Below are 18,667 nucleotides of genomic sequence, written 5' to 3'. Positions count from 1 at the left end.
TGATGGCAGCTTCGGACCAATAGGAAAAGGTGGTGGGACTGGTGGACCAAGTGGAACCAGCTGGTCATCCAAACAATGGGAGTGAATGAGGGGCGTGGCCAGTGGGATGACACGTCACCAGTAACTCTGCCTGTGCAGTGCCACGTGACTCGGCCGTTGGTGAATGTGGGAGATGCAAACAGGAAAGGGGAGAGTGGCCTCTCAGACAGGGAGATAACGAGTCACTTTAGACTGGGAAGTTTTAATTACACTCTGTGTGGTTCGTAAGTCTGAATTAGAAACTCTTAATCCTGCGTTTGCAGCAGATGGGAAAATGGCTGCGGCCCTCAGGCGGTGAAATGTTCTGGGATATGGCCGCCATTTTTATTTGGGGTAAGGTACAGTGAAGCGCGTGTGCATGTCCCCTTCCTATGATGGGTGGGGGGAGGCGTGCAACTTGAAGAGAGACATTTACACATCAAGCACATACCAAGAAAAAAGTATGTCTTTAATTCTTCCTGTACTGACTGTGAGTTTTGTTTTGTGAATTCATTTCATAGGATATTAAATCAGAATAATTGAGGCTGGGATCTCAAAAGCAAGTTTTTACAGTCAATGGAGTCATCAGGATCTGAATATCATTGGCATTTAACTGTGGAAGGAGAAAGGTTTGTCTGTTCTGTTTGTGGGAAGATATCTCCAATATTTTTGTTAAGCAGAAAGATGTACAAATTCGTGGTTGGATCACCCTTTGGGTGTGTGCTCTGTTCTGGGCCCTGCAGCTGAGGAAGGAGATATTGGCCTGAGAGGGAGCCCAGATTTATCCAAATTACACCTCGTCTCTTTGTAAGAACTCTCAGATATAGACCCAACCACCCACTTCATGATGCTAACCTGTAAACTTCATGTTTTCAATTACCTGCAAACTTCCCATTAAAAATCCTTTTGGACTCAAATTCCAGTACCTTTACAGTTGGAATGTTCCAGCTTCTGAAAAACTGTCTGTTCATTCAGAAACTGCTGACGTCCATGTTGACTCTGGGGTTACAAAGGGCTGAATTGAAAGTTGAGGTGCTGTTCCTGAGCTCCCATTGAGATGCATTGGAACAGTACAGGAGGCTGAGGGCAATGTAGGTATGAGCAGACAATGAAGATGACAGGGCTGCAACTGTGAGGGCTGCTTGGCTCAATGAGATTGTTCTGGAGTTGGGTGTAAACAGACTGATGTGAGACGGGGAGAAGGTGAAGCTGAAACTCAGTTTTAGTTCAGGCCCTTCAGATATTCACATGGTCCCAATGTGAACAGCCAGTTTTTAAGTGATACCTGCGGAATATTTGTTAAGAGTTTGTAAAGTATTTTTCCTGAGGGCAGTTGAGTTAACCACATTGCTGTGGGTCTGGAGTTACATGTTGGCCAGACCAGGTGAGGATGACCGTTTCCTTCCCTACAGGATATTAGTGAACCAGATGGGTTTCTAACAATTGACAATACTTTCATGGTCATCATTCGCCTTTTCATTCTAGATTGTATTCAATTCCGATGCCACCATCAGCCATGTTGGGATTCTATTTCAAATCCTCGGAACATTGCACATGTCACTCATTTGGCAGGAATACCATTAAGCCATTGCCTCCCTTTTAGCAATGTTTAAAAGAAAGTTCCATCATTCTAGGTGTACAATGTGAGATAAAATACTGCAACGTCCATGTGTCAGCCTCTCCGAAAGGTCAATCAACAGAAATTTGTTTGGGGCCAAATATTTCACTTTTTTTTTTGGGGGGGGGGGCGGTTTATTAAACAAAAATGAATCCAAATAAAAATCTTATGCCACGGACATGTAATTTCTGAAGCCGGAGGGGGATTACAGAGACAGGGAGGGTTGTGGGGCCAGAGGGTAACTATTTTCCTAACATCACTGTGGTGTACATGGACTGCAACATTTCAGGGAGGCGGTTAACCACCACTTTTTCCAAGACAAGTAAAGGTGGCCAGTAAATACTGGTCTGGGCAGCAAAGGCCATCCCCAGTGAGTAAAACCAAGCAGTGACCTCTCTGAGCTGACTTGCTGTGAAGTTAAAAACCTCTCTGGAAATGGAGTGGGCAGTGAAGAGAAACAGTGACATTTCACAGCTGCCCTCAGAGAGACCTCACCCTTGGAAATACTCCGAGCTGGGGATCAGATCAGTGAGTTTCAGTCTCTTCAAATGTCAATCTTAGCCGGTTTTATTTTGTTCAATCTGCAATAGTGAGTAAGGTGAGGATTTCTTTTTAATGTCTTAGGGTCTCTTGATTAAATGTTTAAGATATGAAACATAAGCATTGTTATTCTCGGGCAGTATTTTTCGAGCAGTAAGACTGTGTCTTTGTCTTGGTCTGTAAATTGTTAAGGCGGAGAGATGGCCTGTTGTAGAGTGGCGTGCTTTTCCTGTCGGATGTAGGAGATTAGGGAGAGTTTCAATGATCCTGATGATTATGTCTGTAGCAAGATTGATTGCAAATCCTTTTGGATCGCATGGATTGGTGGAGGAGTGATTAAAGGCAGTGAGGAATTAACAGGAGCCGGGGTGTGTGATAGGTGGCAGTCTCAGGAATGCAGGATACTGCAGATACAGTCAGGTAAATGGGTTACCGCCGGGAAAGCTAGGAGGGGTAGGTCGGTACTGCAGGAGTCTCCTGTGGCTATCCCCATCTCAGGCAAGTATACTGTTTTGGAAAATGTAGGTGGTCATAGACTTTCAGGGGAATGTAGCACTGACAATCAAGTTACTGGTACTGAGACTGGCTTTTAACATAATATGAGGTATATCCAGTTCCACAAGATCGATGGTGATAGGGGACTCTCTAGTCAGGGGCACAGTCTGCTGTTTCTGCAGCTGACAGTGAGACATCAGAATGGGGTGGTGCTGCCCTGGTGCCAGTGTCAAGGATGTCTCTGAGGGAGCAGAGTATTTTCAAAAGGGAAAATAACCAATGGGAGGTCATTGTATATTGGTACCAATGGCATAGGAAGGGGAAAGCATGGGGTCCTGACGAGCAGGGAGATTTGCTAGTGCCACTCAGGAGGCATTAAACCAGTGAGGGAGTCGGGGTAATCCTAAAGAGATAGTGAGAAAAGAGGTGAGTCTGAGGCTGGTACTGTTCACCAGTCAGACTGTCAAGGTAGGCAAGAGCAAGTCACAGAATGAGGTGCGACGGACCAGTTGCACTGTATTTATTTCAGTGCAAGAAGCCTTACAAGTCAGGGAGGTAGGCTCAGGGTATGGTTTTGAACATGGCACTGGGATATTACAGCAATTACAGAGGCTTCACTCAGGGATGGATCGGACTGGCAGCTTCATGTTCCAGGGTATAGATGCTACAGCAAGGATAGAAAGGGGGCAACAGAGCAGGGGGAGAGGTGTTTTTGATTAGGGATAACATTATGGCTGGGCTTTGGGAGGATATTCCTGGGAGTACATCCAGGCAAGTTATTTGGTTGGTACTGAGAAATACGAAAGGGACGACCATCTTACTGGGATTGTATTATAGACTCTCTCCGAATAGTCAGCGGGGAATTGAGACACAATTTTACTGGGAGACCTCAGTTATCTGTAAGAATATTATCGATGCAATGATAAGGGGTTTTAACTTGACCAACATAGCCTCGGATTGCTGTAGTGTTAAGGGCTTGGATGGAAAGATATTTGTTCAGTGTGTACGAGAACATTTCAGAATCAGTTTGTAGGATGTACCTACTAGAGAAGGAACGAAACCTGATCTGTTTTTTTTTATTCATTCACAGGATAAGGCTGTCACTGGCTCGGCCAGCATTTATTGCTGGGTTTACCCAGAGGGCAGTTAAGAGTCAACCACGTTGCTACAGGTCTGGAGTCCCATGCAGACCAGACCAGGTAAGGATGGCATTTTCCTTCCCTAAAGGTCATTAGTGAACCAGATGGGTTTTCCAACAATTGACAGTGAAATCCTTGTCGTCACTAGATTATTTTTTCCAGATATTTATTGAATTCACGTTCCAAAATCTGCCGTGATGGGATTCAAACCCTGGTCCCCTGAACCTTATTTGGGTCTCTGGATTAACTGTCTAGCGATAATTTCACTCCGTCATCACTGCCTCTTAGGAAATGAGGCAGGGTGAGTGACTGAGGTATCAGTATGGCAGCGCATCAGCACCAAAGATCCCAGAGTATTGTGGCTCAGAGGTTAGCACTGCTTCCTCAGCACCAGGGACCTGGGTTTGATTCCAGCCTCGGGCAACTGTCTTTGTTGGAGTTGACACATTCTCCCCAGAGCTGAAAATGTGTTGCTGGAAAAGCGCAGCAGGTCAGGCAGCATCCAAGGAACAGGAAAATCAACATTTCGGGCATAAGCCCTTCTTCCCATAGTGTCTAGATGCAGTATATGAGGTTTTGGGATGTGCAGGCAAATCTCTGCCTGATGTGAAAAGATCCTTTTGGGAACTTGGACAGATGTCAGAGGGAGGTGTGGCCGCACGTTTTACATCTCCCGTGGCGGCAAGGAAGGGTCAAGGGTGTGGAGCGTGGGTTGGTGGGAGGGAGTGGACCGAACAAGGAAGGCACAGTGGGAATGGTCTCTGTGGAACGCAGATAGAGGTGGGGAGGGAAATATGTCTCTGGTGGTGGGGTCTGACTTTAGGTAGCAGAAATAACAGAGGTTAATGTGCTGTATCTGGAGATTAGTGGGTGGAAGGTGAAGACTGCAGGGTTATATTCTTTATTGTGGCTGGAGGGGTGGGGTAAAGGCGGAGGTGCGGGAAGTGGAGGGTATGTGTTGGAGGGCAATGTGGATCCAGTCAGAGGAAAATTACGGTCCGTGAAGTAGGTCTTTCTCAGATGTCCTGGAATAGAATCCAAAGAGATTAAACAAATATATCACAGACAAAAGATTAACTGGCCCAGAGAGTAGGACCCCTTAAAGGTCAACAAGGCTGTCAATGGAACCACAGGGAGTGCAAAAGATATGCAAATATTTCACGTTATTTTTACTGGAGAAGTATATGGAAGCTCGAGAGTTTGGAGAAATAAACAGTGATAACTTGAAAAGTATCCATGTTACAGAGGAGGTGGTACTCGATGTCTTAAATCGCATCTAGGTGGATAAAGCCCTGGAAAATGATCAGGTGTATTCTGGAACTTTCTGGAAATCTAATGAAGTGATTGTTGGGCCTCTCCTGAGGTATTTGTATTTTTGATAGCGACAGGTGAGGTGCCATTATTTTAAAACACTGGTAAGGAGAGGCCATGGAACAAGAGAACAGTGAGCCTGAAGTCAGTGGCAGGCAAGTTGTTGGAAGGGATTCTGAGGGACAGGATATCCATCTATTTTGGAAAGGTAAGGAATGACAGGGAGAGTCAATGTGGCTTTGTACATGCCCAATTGTATCTCACTAACTTGACTGAATGTTTTGAAGTTACAAAGAAAATTGATTAAGCCAGGCGGTGAACGTTTATATGGACATTCAACAAAGTTCCACAAAGCAGACTGGTTAGCAGGGTTAGATAACATGGAATGCAGGGAGAGCAAGCCATTACAAAACTGCCTTGAATGTAGGAGACAGAGGATGATGATGGACGGTTGTCTTGCGGACTCGAAACCTATGAGGAGCAATGTGCTGCAAGGATGGATATTGAGCCCTTAAATAAATGACTTGGATGTGACTATATGAGGTATGGTCAGTAGGTTTACAGAAGACACCAAAATTGGAGGTGTCGTGGACAGTGAAGAAGGTTAGTTCAGAATACAACAGGATCTTGATCAGATAGGCCAATGGGGCGAGGAATAGCAGACGGAGTTTAATTTAGATAAATGTGAGCTGTTGTATTTTGGAAAGGCAAATCAGGGCAGGACATATACACTTAATGGTAAAGTCCTGGGGAGCATTGCTGAACAAAGAGACCTTGGAGTGCAGGTTTATAGTTCCTTGAAAGTAGAGTCACAGGTAGGCGGGGTAGTGAATGTAGCATTTGGTACCCTCCCCCCCCCCCCCCGTTATTGGTCAATGCATTGAATGCAGCTGTTGTGACGTCATATTGTGGCAAGACAGGGCACTGATTAAAGCCTGTCTGGAATTCTGTTTTCAGTTCCAATCTCCCCGTTCTTGGAATAATGTTGAGAAACTTGAAAGGGTTCAGAAAATATTTGCAAGGATTTTGCCAGGGTTGGACGGTTTGAGCTATTGGAAAAGGCTGAATAGACGGGGACTATTTTCCCTGGAGACTTGGAGGCTGAGAGGTGATCTTATAAAATCATGAAGGGCATGGATAAGGTGAGCAGTCAGGGACTTTTTTCCCAAGTTCGGTGGGTCCAGAACTAGAGGGTACAGCCTTAAGGTGAGAGGGAAAAGATTTAAAAGGGATCTAAGGGGCATCTTAGTCAGGTTGAGGGCATTGCAAGTAGGGAATGAACTGCCAGAGGAAGGGGTGGAGGCTAGTACAATTGCAACATTTAAAAGGCATTTGATTGGGTATATGAAGAGGAAGGTTTTAGAGGGATAAGGGTGAACCGCTGGCAAATGGGACTTCATTAACACACTCCGTTATTGGTCAATGCATTGAATACAGAAGCTGGGACGTCATACTGTGGCTGGACAGGACGTTGATTAAGCCACATCTGGAATTCTGATTTCAGTTTGAATTTCCCTGTTCTGGGAAGGATGTTGTGAAACTTGAAAAGGTTTGGATGAGATTTACAAAAACGTTGCCAGGATTGGAGGATTTGGCCTACAGGGAGAGGCTGAATAGGCTGGGGCTATTTTATCTGGAGAGTCAAAGACTGAGAGGTGACTTCATGGAGATTTATAAAATCACGAGGGGTGTGGATAAGGTGAGCAGCTGGCGTCCTTTTCCCTCAGGTTAGGTGGGTCCAAAACGAGAGCACATGGGTTGAAGTTGAGAGGGCAAAGATTTAAAAGGGATATAAGTGGCAACGTTTTCAAGCTGAGTGTGGTGTGTGTATGGGAGGGGCTACCAGATGAAGTAGTGGAGGCTGATAAAATCACAACATTTAAAAGGCTTCCAATTGGGTACATGAATAGGAAGGGTTTTGATGGATACAGGCCAATAGATGGTAAATGGGAATCTATTAGTTTAGGATTCTTTGTTGGCACGGACTAATTGGACCAAAGGTCTGTTTCTTTGATTTTAATAAATTAAGATGCATTCCTCTATTTTGTGGAGAGCTAGCTGAAGCACAGATAATTATCCTTGGAGCTGAGAAGGTGAAGCAGTGATTTCGATCTGGTGCAGATTTGGTTCCAAGGTCTTGAATTTGCAGAGAGAGAGAGAGAGAGGAATTGTTAACACTGTCACAATTTTTAGTAACTACTTTCAAGTAATTGGCAAATAATACAAGGTGAAAATGTGAACACTATTTTACTCAAAGTTCTGAGCACCTGGAACAGTCTGAACGACACAGATTCAGCAGGTATTCTGAAACAGACTTGGGATTTTACTTTTTAAGGAAAGATTTGGGGGGCTGTGGGCACCTGGGAGGGGACTTGGGACAGTTTTGCAGCATCTCCAGAGGGAGAGAGTACAGCCCCAATGGGCTGAATAGCCCCCAGGCCCTGTTCTCTGTGATACTGCCCCATTCACTGTCAATTATGAAGCTCATCCCAGGGCAGAGAGAGGGATTAACCCTCCATCTCATCACAATGAGGCCCGGCTGATTGACGGCAGCTCTAGACCAATGGGAGGAGAGTCTGTGTGGTCCTGCAGCCAATGGGCTGGATGAGGGGTGTGGCCAGCAAGACAACACCTGTCCATGAGCTGTGCGGGTGCAGTGTCACTGTTTGGGGTTGGGAGAGACAGCAGAGACTGGGACAGAGGCTGTTGGACCTGAATTACAAACTCCCGGTAAATTAAAACCAAAAGAACTGCGGATGGTGTAAATCAGAAACAACAGCCAGGAGGTTCTGGAACAGCTCAGCAGGTCTGGCAGCATCTGTGAAGAGAAATCAGAGTTAAAGTTTAAGATCCGGTGTCCCTTCCACAGAACAGATGTTACTGAGAATAAAAGTCAGTTTATGTGCAGAAGATAGTGTGGGGGAAGGATAAAAGGAGTAAAGGATAGGTGGGGATAGAGTGAGAAGAACAGTTGGATAAAGGATAACCATCTGGCTGGGGGAGAGTGACTAGCTGTTAATGGAGACTTTAGTGGCTAACCACAGGTAATGTGTAATGGCAGGCTGTGAGAACAAGGCCTGGTGTGTGGGGTAGGGGGCTACGACATGACGTTGTTAACCTATGGTTAGCCACTGTCTCCATTGTAAGCTGTTGCCCACCTATATCACTCCACGATTGAAGCTGCCAAGGACACAAACCTTTGGAATATCCTCCCGAACCCCCTCTGTCCGCCTTAAAGATGTATCTAAAAATCGTTCTCTTTATCAACGTTTCCATCATTCATGAAGCATTTTAGGAGATTTGCCAATGTGAAAGGTTCCATACAGTGCAGGTAGTTGTTGTTATTGTCTGACATCAGGAGAAACCGGGATGAGCCCTCTCTTTCTTACAGCTGATGAACAACAGCAAAAGCAGGAAGCACTGAGCATGCTCCAGCCCACAATGGGCCTCGGATTATTGATGTCAGCGCAGGACCAATAAGAGTGGGGGAACGGGGGCTAGAGGTGCTAGTTGGGCCTTCAACCAATCGGAGTGAATGAGGGGCGGGACAATACTCAACCACGTGATAAACTTCACTGACAGCACAGTGTTGTTGTGGCCAAGGCATTGGCAATGTGTGAAGGTGAAGGGCAGGGGAAAGGAAAGACATATTGACCAGGAAGAGAAGGAAATTTTCATGGTATGGGATGAGAGGTTTTATAGAACTTAGTGCATATTCTAAATCGCAAATTTGAAAATCCCAAATTCTGCACCATTTTCCCTCCCTATAATTCATTTTGCACTCCCTGAAATGTCAACTGTGTGTTTCTCCCTCCACAGATACCATTGATCAGTGCCAAAGCCCCATTGCCTGTGGAGAAGGTGATGTTTGACTTCATTGTACAGCTGCAGTTCGTGTGGTGAAGGTGCTCCCACAATGTGGTTGGGTAAGAGCTATTTTAGATTATTCACTCAGCGACAGTGAAGAGTTCACAATGTATGTGCAAATCATCAACAGTTTGTTTTTTTTTTATCATGTTTATAAATCCACAGAAATACTATTGAGAACTTCTGACATAAGGCCACAGATGAGGATATTAGGTCAGGTGATCAAAAGAGTTGCCAAATAAGCAGGTTTTCAGGAATACCTTAAAGGAGGAAAGCAGGTCTGAGGGCGTTCGGGTGGGAATTCCCGACCGTGTTGTCTTGGTAACAGTAGAAACAGCCAGACAGGTGAAGCAATGAATAAACACATCGTTGGGAGTCTGAAAGAAAATGCGTTGTCGGGTCTCACAGGTTGTGTGGTACAGGGAGACAGGGGTGTTCACAGCCAGGAATTACATCAAAGGTGAGAATTGTAAATTGTTGCTTGTTAATAGGAGCCTTTTGATGGATCAACAAGTTTTGGTACAAGTGAGCACTAGGGCAGTAGGGTTTTAGATACTCTTGAGATTGCATGTAAGCTGAATGTGGGAGGCTGGCCAGGAGTGTGTTTGGATAATGAAGTCTGGAGATAACACAGGGATGGACGAGTATTTCAGTAAATGAGCTGAGACTAGGGTGGAGTTGGGTGATGCCACTAATGTAGGAATAGTGCTTTTGGAGTTGGGCTGCTCCCCCTCCCCAAATCACATATTGTTCCTTGTTCTACCTGTCTGTCTTTTCTGGTTATGTCCTTCTCTCCCATTCTGCTGCAAACTAATATTTGACCCCACCGTTGTTGGAAAACCTGCTCCATCCCGACTCTCCCTTTCCTTTCTGAATTCCTTATATTTGGTGTCCCTTAAGGATTTCTCCTCAGTCCCTCCTGTTTCTCACCTACATACTTCCAGGAGGTGACATTGTCCAAAAGCACCGTGTTAGGTTTCACATGTACACTGACAATGCCCAGCTCTCCCTCACCATCATCGCTCTCCATTACTCAGTTATCAAACTGCTCATCACGCTCCCACTACGCGATTGGCTGCAATTTCCTGCAACGGAACGTTGCAATGGTTAAAGCCATTGTCTTCAGTTGCTATTACAAATTACTTTCCCTTATTGCTGAGCGCCTCCCTCCCACTGGGAACTATCTGAGACAGAACCGCACCCTTCACAATATTGCTCTCATATCTGACCCCAAGATGACCTTCTGATCAGACATCTACACAATCACAAACACCAGGAATTTCAAACTCTTAAATTGTTGCTTATCTCCACCTCACCCCAGCTCCATTGCTACTGAAACCCCTGACCTGTGTCAGTGTTGGCTTAAATTTGACGAATCCAAAACAGAACCCGTGATTCCGTGAGTGACCCAGAATCTGGTTCCAGACTCCCTCATGATGGGAAACATCCGCTCAGTATTTACCCTGTCAAACTCCTTAAGAATCCTACATGTTACAATGCGATCACCTCTCATTCTTCCCAAATACAGTAAGTAGAGACCCAATTTCTTCAGCCCTTTCTTAAAAGATAATCCCAGCAATCCAGGGTTCATCCCAGTCAATTTTCTGTGAAATGCCTCTGATGAAATGACACATTTCCTGAAATAAAGGGACCAAAACTTCTGTTATTACTCCAGATGTGGTCTCACTCGCACTTTATAAAGTTACTCTCAGGTATATACTCCAAACAACTCCGTTTAAACTTGCACAGATGTTGTTGGAAATGCTCAGCAGGTCATGCAACATCTGTGAAGAAAAGATTAGTTAAAGTTTCGGGTCTGGTCACCCTTCCTCAGATACGTTAACTCTAATTTATTTTCACAGATGCTGCTAGACCTGCTGAGCTTTTCCAGAAACTTCTGTTTCTCTTCCTGGTTTACAGCATCTTCAGTTGTTTCGGTTTTCATATCCTTTAAACTTGCCATCTCTCCTCTAGAATTTGTCATTTCCACCTTGGAAAAAAGATTAATATTTGTTTGGTCTCCCCTACCTGGGAAAAAAGAAACCATGACGAGTCACCCTATCATTGCTCCTCATAATTTTATAAAGTTCGATAAAGCCACCAAAAGTGTCCAGTGCTGCAGGGAAATAGCCTCAGCCTATTCAGCCTCTCCCTATGGTTCAAATGTTCCAATACTGGCAACACCCTGGAAAAACTTTTCTGAACTCTTGCAAGTTTCCCAACATCTTTCCTATAGCAGGGAGACTGGAATTGAAAGCAGTATGGGATTCCAAAAGTGGCCGAGCCGATCAGCTGTACAACCGAAACATGATCTCCCAACTCCGATACTCAACGCACTGCCCAAAAACAGCCAGCATACCGCACACCACCTTCACTGACCTGTCTACCTTCAACCCCACTTTCAAGGAACTATCCACCCACACTGCATGGTCTGTTTGTCTGTCAATACTTCCCAGGAACTTGTCATTAAGAGGTTGACTCCTATTCTCGTAACATCTTTCTGAAATCAGGGAGACCACAATTGAATGCAGTATTCTAAAACTCAGCCACAACATGACCTCCTAATCTCTATACTCAGTGATAGAATCCCTACAGTGTGGAAGCAGGCCTTTCGGCCCATGAGACCATACCAACCATCGGAACAGCATTCCACCCTAACTCTGTAACCTACCATTACCCAAAGCTAATCCAGCTAACCTGCATGTCTTTGGATTTGTGGGAGGAAATTAAGAGCACCCAGAGGAAGCTCACGCAGACACACAGGGAGAATGTGCAAACACCACACAGAGAGTGGAATCGAATCGAATCAGCACATTCCATTCAATGTTAGTGTCCCAAATGCCACTTTCAGCACCTGATCTCCCTGAAACTCTACTTTCCAAGAACTATACAGTTGTTCTGAGCCCTCCAGAGGGAATTAAGGTGAGGAGGAGAAAACAGGAACAGGGTTGAGTTTTAGATCTATAAAATAACTCTCCATCTTCCCCCTCTGTTCCCCCCGTCTCTCTCGCTCTGTCTGCTTCCCCCCTCCGTCTCCCCCCACTCTGTCCGTCGCTCCCCTCTGTCGGCCTGTTCTATCACCCCACCCCCGCCGGCCTGTTCCCCCTTTCTGTCAGCCTCCCCCCGTTTCCCCTGTCTGTTCCCCTCCTCTCTAATCCCACTTTCTGTCCCCACCCGTCTCTGTGCCGCCCTCTCTGTCACCCCGCCTCTTTCCCCAGCCATTTCTGTCTCACCCCTCTCGATCCACACACCCCCTGTCTGCCTACCCTCCCTCCCAGTCCCCTAGTTCTGTACTCCCCCACTGCAGGGCAAATATCTTGTCTATTTACCGTATCCATGCCCAGCCTGATTTTAAAAATCTCTTTCAGGTCACCATTCAGCCTCTGACGCTCCAGGGAAAACAGCCTATCCAACCCTGGCAACATGCTATAATTCTTTACTGATCTCTTTAAAGTTTAAGGACATCCATCTGATAGGATGGAGAGCAGAATGATATGGAATATTGATTCAGCAACTTTTGTAATGTCCTGTACAGCCGCAATATGACCTTCCAACCCCTATACTCCATGCTCTGACCAGTAAAGACAAGCAGACCAACTGCTGCCTTCACTATCCTATCTACTTGCTTCTCTACCGTCAAGGAACTATGAACCTGCACTCCAAGGACTCTTTATTTAGCAGCACTCCCCAGGAATTTGCTATTAACTGTATAAATCCTGCTAAAGTTTGCTTTTCCAAAATGCAGCAGCTCGCATTTTTCTAAACTGAACTCCTCAGTCCATTCACCCATCTGATCCAGATCCCCTTGTACTCTGAGGTAATCTTTTCACTGTCTACTACACCTCCCATTTTGGCGTCACCTGCAAAAGTACTTACAATACCTCTTATGTTCACATCCAAATCATGGATATAAATGGCGAAAAGTTGTGGATCCAGCACCGATCCTTGTGACACTCCACTAGTCACAAGCCTCCAGCCTGAAAAGCACCCTCTGCCTTCTACCTTCGGGCCAGTTCTGTACTCCATGCGATCTAACCTTGCTGACCAGTCTCCCATGAGGAACCTTGTCAAACATGTTACTGAAGTCCATGTAGATCATGTCCATGCTCTGACCTCAGCAATCCTCTTTGTTACTTCTTCAAAAAAACTGAGTCAAATTCATGAGATATGATTTCCCATGCACAAAGCTGTTATTAGTATCCAGGATTTAACTCTGTACATTGGGGTCTGCGTTGCCCAGTTATAGGTGTTAATATTCTGGATGAAGTTCAAGTACACCAGCATTTTGTCAGTGAGTCTATATTGAGTCTTGTTAATGTCACCAACACAGGTGAGTTCCTTTTGAAAGGCAGTGCCTGTATCCCTTGCCCACCTGGAAATAATGTAAGTGTCCTTACCTCTGGACTAGGAGGATCAGGATCAGAGTTGAGTAACAGCATCTTTGAAGAGGCTGATTAGTAAACCTGCCCAAGCCACCAGGCCATACTGTCTCCCAGCTGTCCCTACCTGAGCCTCCGAACAGAACCTTCCTGTAGTTTCTCTCCTGTCAGACTCTCCCACGGCTTAGTTTGTCCAGTATCCCCTCCTGCTGCTGCACTGATCCTGTCCCTCACTGACCTGTCCATCCCTCAGTGTCCTCCGCATTCATTCATTGTTAACAATCCCATTGACCCAGTCCTCCAGCCCCCTTCCCTCCCCCCCGCGTTGATAGAGACGGCTCAGTGGTTAGCACTGCTGCCTCACAGCACCAGGTACCCGGGTTCGATTCCAGCCACGGCGACTCTCTGTGTGGAGTTTGCGCGTTCTCCCCGTGTCTGAGCGGGTTTCCTTCGTGTGCTCCGGTTTCCTCCCACAATCCAAAGATGCCCAGGTCAGGTGAATTGGCCATTCTAAATTGCCCATAGTATTAGTTACATTAGTTAGGGGGAATGGGTCGGTCTGGACTTGTTTGGCCGAAGGACCTGTTTCCATACTGTAGGGATTCTGATATATTGGGCAGCAGCTGCTGTCAATCACCCGGACTCCTGTATGATCGGGAGCACGTGCTGTAGGACGGGAGACCAGTGCATGGGTGCAGTGCTGGCAACTGTGGGAGTATGCGCAGTATAGGTCAGTGCCTGGGAAGGAGGCTGTGGGTGTGAGGGATTAATCTATCATTATCAGCTTCATCCCTCTGGGAGCAGGACCCAGAAGAATGGCCCTTTTCTTGCTACCCTGACATGTGATCAGACTATCCGTGGTGCAGCGTTTTGCAGAAAGTTATCAGAACTCTTTTGTGAAGATTCAGGGTTGTTATGGAATGGGACAAGGATGAGTCTGCAGTTAGAATTCTAATTTGGCTCATTTTAGTAAGATGGGTCTTGGCCAGAGTGTGCAGGAAGCAGTGCATGCAGGATGGTTCTCATCAGGAGCTAGGAAACTGAATTCGAAGAGAGAATGTGTGAGAACTGGGTGTGGAGGAAAGGAGTGGGGGATTGGTTTGGATTTCAGTTCACAGAAGAGAGAAATTGTGAGACTGAGGTTTAAAGCTTTGGGGGAACAAGGAAACTACAGTTTAATCTACAATTGTCTTATGAATTTCCATCCTGTATTAACAGTGGTAACTTGTGTGCTCTGTTGTATGGTACTGAAAGGGTGGATTTGCGGATGAGAAATACAAATTGGACTTCATGTTCAGATCTGATGGTTACTTGATCCGTGCCGATCTGAATATCATTGGCCTTTTCATCTGGAAGGAGAGGTGTGCATTCTGTCTGTGGGCGAATATTTCAAATCAGTGTGACAGCAAAAGTACTGAGACACTGCCAAGTCCATGTCAGCATGGTGAGTGTGGAGAGAGATTTCATTTGTTTTTGAAAGTCTGAAAAATCATGACACATTTCCCAGGAACAATTAAGCCACAACTTTGCTTTGTAGAAGGACAAGTCTTTTATTAACCATGCAACCAGAAAGAGTCAAGGCTACCTGCACCATGGGAAGCACTATGAAAACGGGATTGTTGTAAAGGAGTTCATTCTCGATCATGGATTGTAATCCTTTGCCATTGTCACGTCGGTTCCAGCACCGTGGGGAAATACTGGAAATATGATGAATGTAATGTAGGTTTCAGTTATTAAACTGTAAAAAGTGCAGAACAATTTACAAGTTTGTTGCCAGGGCTCAGGGGTCTGAGTTATAGGGAGAGGTTGGACAAGTGAGGATTTAATGTTTTGAGCAGAGGAAACTGAGGGGACTCTTTTCTAGAAGTGTATAAGACCATGAGAGGCATGGATAAGGTGAATGCACTCAGTCTTTTTCCCAGGAACTCAAGGATTGGACGGCTTGATTGGATCAGTTTAAGGTTAGAGGAGAAAGAATAAAAGGGAAGCTAAGGGGCAACTGTTTTACACAGAGGGTGGTATGTATATGGAATGAGCTGCCAGTGGAAGTGGTTCAGGCAGGAACACTCACAACAGGTAAAAGACATTTGGACAAATACATGGATTGGAAAGGGTCAGAAGCAAATGGGCCAAATGCAGGGAAATGGGGTTAGTGTGGATGGACATTCTGGTCGGCATAGGCCAGTTTGGGCCTATCTCTGCTGTAGGCTTCTATGACTCTAAGTGCATTTGCTATTTCTCCCATTAACTCTGTTGGTATCCTGGGATGTATTCCATCAGGGCAATGAGACTTGTGTACCTTTAGCTCCATTAGCTTGCCCAGCTCTAACTCTTTCACGATAATGGTTATTATCTAGGCCCTCACCTTCCTCCGTCTCCTTATCAATTACTGGCATGTTCTTCGTATCCTCCACTGTGAAGACTGACTGCTGTGTACTCATATTCCTGAACCTTGCTGGATAAGAATAACTAGGTACAGAACTCTGAGAGGTCTTCTTTGAGTCTTTATTGATGAGACATGGCAGTTACCTGGATAGTGTACATGCAGAACACCTCCAGGCAGCATCAGGTAACTCCCCGCCTGTCCGATGTGCCGTTCCCATTCTTATAACTTTGTGGTTTGGGACTTTGAATAGAGACTGTCTCTCAGTATTATCTCCATGGCAACGGCAGTTAGAAAGTCGAGTTCAGCTCAACACTTTGTGGTTAAACCACACACACACCTCCCCCACGCCCCCGTGGCTCCCTCAAATATCTGACAGGTGCTTCAGTTTCAGTGGGGTATCTATCAGGATTCTCATGTGGAGGAGCCGGTGTTGGCGTGCGGTGAACAAACCACACAACACCAGGTTATAGTCCAACAGGTTTATTTGGAAGAGCAAGCTTTTGGAGTGTGCTGTGATTTGTAACTTGATCAGGATTATCTCTATGGTAACAGTTAAGTGCTTCAACAATTACAGAGGCCATATGTTCCCCACATAATAGGTTCCCCTCTAGCAGTGTAAACTGCTATTCTGGCCCTGGGGATAGGTATTAATCACTTTTCTCACCCAATCCCATCTAGCTTTCTGTTGATCTTTAAAGTTTTTCTAATCTCCTTGGTCTTTGGCAATTTGTATGCATTTTATTTCAGTTTGATAGCCTCTCTTATTTCGTGGGTAAAAGCAATGACTGCAGATGCTGGAAACCAGATTCTGGATCAATGGTGCTGGAAGAGCACAGCAATTCAGGCAGCATCGAGGAGCTTCAGCAAAATGGACGTTTCGGGCAAAAGCCCTTCATCAGGAAGAATGAAGGGCTTTTGCCCGAAACGTCGATTTTGCTGAAGCTTCTCTTATTTCCTGAGCCACCCATGACAGATTATTCCTTTACCTACAGTCCTTCTTTTTCCCTGATATATACTTTTGCTGAGCACTTCAAAAAATTGCTTTGATATTCCCCCACAGTCCGTCAACTTTCCCACCGTAAAGTCTTTGTTTCCAGTCTACATTAGCCAACTCCTGCCTCATCCTATTGTAGTCTCCTTTTGTTTAAGCACAGGATCTTGGGAGCGGATCTAATCTTCCAGCTTTCCATCTGTGTTCTAAGTTCAATCAGACTTATCAGAAGTCTTTTATCAGATTACGAGGGGAGGCGATGTTTCCTGGGTGTTTTGGTTTTCGTTGTCAGTGACCTTGGCTTTGTAATAAAGTACAGGATAGATATTCACAACAGCGTACTCTGGACGCTGCAAATGTACGACGCAATCTAAAACCATAAATCACTGTCTCCCCTCAGTTTAAAATTGCAAAATCATTATCTCCTACATATTTTCTCACTATCTAAGCTTGGAACGCTAATCCACCTGACTATCTGTCATTTTCCGAAAATCTCCTTTGGTGAAGGTGGTGATTTTTGGATTCAGCTTTCCAGTTATTACCGTAAGAAGATAAGCACTGGGCACTGGAGAACCAGCCCCACCATTTAATACGGTGATGATTGAGCTCACATCGGTCTCAGCTGGATTTTCCCGCCTGCTCTCTCTCACCCTTCATCTCATTGCAAATTCAACGTCTGTATCTCTTCATTAAATTGGCTCATTGTCCTGGCATCCACTGCATTTTGAGTAGGGAATTCCACAGATTCACAACACATCGAAACAAGTACATTCTTCTTCATGAGAATAGAGTAGAGTCTCTATAGTGCAGGAATAGAGTCTCTATAGTGCAGAAACAGAGTAATCATCCATCGAGTCCACACCAACCCTATGATGAACATCCCATTCAGACCCACCCGTTCCCTGTAACATTGCATTTCCCATGGCTAATTCTCTAACCGGCACGTGCATGGACACTGGCAGCAATTTAGCATGGGAAATCCACCTAACCTGCGCATCTTTGGACTGTGTGAGGAAACTGGAGAACTGCACGAAACCATGCAAACATGGGGAGAATGTGTAAACTCCACACAGTCGCCTAAGGTCCCTGACGCTGTGAGGCAGCAGTGCTAGCCACTGGACCACCTCTTCTTAAAGCCTACTGCGCCTTAATAAACTCCCTATCCCCCAATTGGCTGAATCTATGTTCCTTACGTCAGAAATCAGGTTGTCTAAGCGGATGTCTCAGTAAATCCAAGTGACAGCCCACATGTCCCATGTGTCTGAATGGGAATCCAATACACAACATCCTCCATCCCACACTTTTCATTCATGTTCCAGAGACAGGTCTCCAGTGCCTGCATGAGGACTACAACTCCCAAATTCCGAGGCAGGGACCACACGTCTGTGGGGAAACCTGGCACTGCACAAGTACAGAATGTGGGTGAGTTTTGGAACATGTGCTTCGGGGTAACTTGTGGAAAGTATTTCACACTGTGATTGTCTGGAGGAGGAACGTATTTGCTTGTAGTATTGATCTGTTGGAGGATCAAAGTGTCACCACACCTACATGGGACCAAGTTACATTCCCAACTTGTCATAACACTGGAATCAACCAATGAGAAACAAAGGATGTGACCCATTCTCCCAGACTGCAGCTTCCTGTTCTGTCCAGGATCTGCCACCTCCCTTTCTGTTTGCTTTTGTTTCATTCTGCTGTTACATTATTGACTTGCAGCAACTGAGGGAAAGGAAGTGAACCCAGAAAGGGTGCAGAGTCTAACCAGGACGGGAAGTGGGGGCATAGACCTGTTTATCAACAATTCCATGAGAATGGGGAGGGTGTACATTAGGGGGTAGTAGAGTCAGAATGGTGGGAGAGAGTAAGAGAGCTGGAGGGTTACAGCTTTGGGGGAAGAAAGGGGAAAAAATATTCCAGAGAAAC

General features: G+C 45.5%; 1 long non-coding RNA gene across 1 annotated transcript; it reads left to right on the top strand.

The window, feature by feature from the left end:
- The first annotated feature begins 455 nt into the window (after positions 1-455).
- Positions 456-18,167, top strand: LOC148139571 (uncharacterized). The gene is made up of 4 exons (XR_015753538.1): positions 456-647; positions 3,762-3,870; positions 8,941-9,047; positions 18,064-18,167. It is a non-coding gene; the product is annotated as an uncharacterized LOC148139571 (long non-coding RNA).
- The last annotated feature ends 500 nt before the right edge of the window (positions 18,168-18,667 follow it).

The sequence above is a fragment of the Chiloscyllium plagiosum genome, unplaced genomic scaffold, assembly GCF_037043375.1.
Source record: "Chiloscyllium plagiosum isolate Xiang-an unplaced genomic scaffold, Cpla_swu_hap1 HiC_scaffold_38, whole genome shotgun sequence".
Taxonomy (NCBI): Eukaryota; Metazoa; Chordata; class Chondrichthyes; order Orectolobiformes; family Hemiscylliidae; genus Chiloscyllium; species Chiloscyllium plagiosum.
This window is presented reverse-complemented; position numbering and strand designations above follow the sequence as displayed.